We start from the raw sequence: 2047 nt of genomic DNA on the forward strand, positions 1-2047 counted from the left end.
AAGAACTAAATATTCTAGTATTGTGAATAAGTCCAGAGAGGCTTTGGCTAATTTTCCTCTTTTAATAGTGTCATTTGAGTTCATAAAACTTTTATTATTGTATTAAGAAGTCACAAAATGAAGACTGCAAGTCTGCGAGGTAAAATTCGTATGTTTGGGATCAGTGCTCTTGAAATGAAATAATACTTATACAAAGAGTTAGTTTGAATGTATAAGATCGGCCTATTTTTTCACGGAGTTGTTTTGAAGGGGTAGAAATAGTTACTGTGATATTAGAAAATCAGTATTCTCTGCCACTGAATTTTTCTATGATTCCTGACACTGCCTTAAGTTCTCTTCAATGATTGTGAAGTATCTAGAAAAGTGGCAAAACAGATAGTCTGGAGAAGTAAATGAATTCCAGTTCTTGACTTGCTGATCAATGCTTTTCTTTTGTTATATTTTCGAAGATTATTTTTCTCTACAGTCCTGCTGTAATGCAGTGTTGATCTTCATTGCTGCAAAAACACAGCAGGCAGAAGGACTACAGCCAAAGTCAACTTAGTCCTTTGAAACCAATGTCAAAGAGACGATATGTTTGTTAAGGAATTGTCATGTATCTGCCTGGTTAAATGCATTTGTGATTTTGCAATACATGGTGTTAAAGCTGAAATAAAATCTGTCTCGGTGTTTATTGAAACTGATATGGTCATGTATTATGCCAGATTCAGCAGCTCTGACTAACCAGCTCATGCATACAGCATTAGCAAATATAAGCTGTCACTGACGTGTATGCCTGTGTTGACTTTGTTACCTTGTAATCCATTTTGAGTGCTTTTTCTTAGGATTACCTTTTAATATGGTGTTCCTGTGTGCTTTTACAGCAGACAAATCTCTTTTAAGTTACTGGGGAAACATTTCTTTCGTCCATTAACTAAACATTAAAAGCTACAGGACAGAAATGGAGGTAGGAGTTGAAAAAATTCAATGAGGCATTATCTAACTTCTGATGTTCCAATGCAGGGTAGAAATCCGTGCCATCTAAGTGATGTCTCAGATTCCCTACACACTTCATGGGAGACTGAATGACTTCAGCATGTGGTCTGAAACATCAAAATGTTGATGAGGGAACTTTCTTGGCAAAGTCAACAGCAAAATTCCCTAACCCCATGCTACTATTGAAGTGCCTCAACATGAGCTGCAGTTAGTTATCTTCACTAGCTTGAACATAAGGGTTAGTATTTTCCTTGGTGGAAAGACAGCCACAGCCATTTTTTAAAAAGAACTGAATGCTGTTCTCTGTTTTATGGCACCACCTTCTGGTGTTGGTGCTGCTTCCATCCATCTTCTGTGTTACTAGCTTGGTCTGATACGTAGCTCAGAGTACCTGGATGTGATTCCCACACCAGCCTGAAAAGGCTGAGCCCATGCCTATCCAAGTAGCTCATTCTTTTGACCACACAAACAGGTAAGACAGCCAGGGGAAAATGTTCCTTTTTAAGACTTCAAGACTCACTGTGGCAAGACAGGAGAAGTACAAACCTGGGCTTTACAGCCTTGTAGCTTCACATTGCAGAAGGAAGAGCTAATCCTGCGTACTTGTCTCAAAAACTCTTCACACATTTAATTTGAAACAATCATTAGACAAAATGCATGAACAATTTTCAAAGAAATACTGGAACCCAGTATTCTCCCTTTCAGATGAGAGTGCTGTATGGCAAAAATTAATGCTTTTTCCCTCTAGTCCAATCAGACTTCATTTCTTCACTTTGGGATGTCCCAGCTCCAGTGGAAAGAGGATGAATGCTACATCCTTACCCAAAATTATGTGTGTCCTGGGAATCCTGTCATCAATGATACTTAATTTCCCTCATCTGGGTATTAGATGCAGATCTCATACTTCAGGGGAAAATATTTTAATAATGAAGCTCTTACAAAATACTGCTTTTTCTTCCATCATGGTCAGACTCAAAGATCTTAAAGTTCTCTTCCAAACGAACTGATTCTATGATTCTCTGGTCCCAAAACTGTTTGTGAAGCAGTTAGAGTAAAATCAGTATCACAGGAA

Source organism: Corvus cornix, chromosome 3 (genome assembly GCF_000738735.6).
Source record: "Corvus cornix cornix isolate S_Up_H32 chromosome 3, ASM73873v5, whole genome shotgun sequence".
Classification (NCBI taxonomy): Eukaryota; Metazoa; Chordata; class Aves; order Passeriformes; family Corvidae; genus Corvus; species Corvus cornix.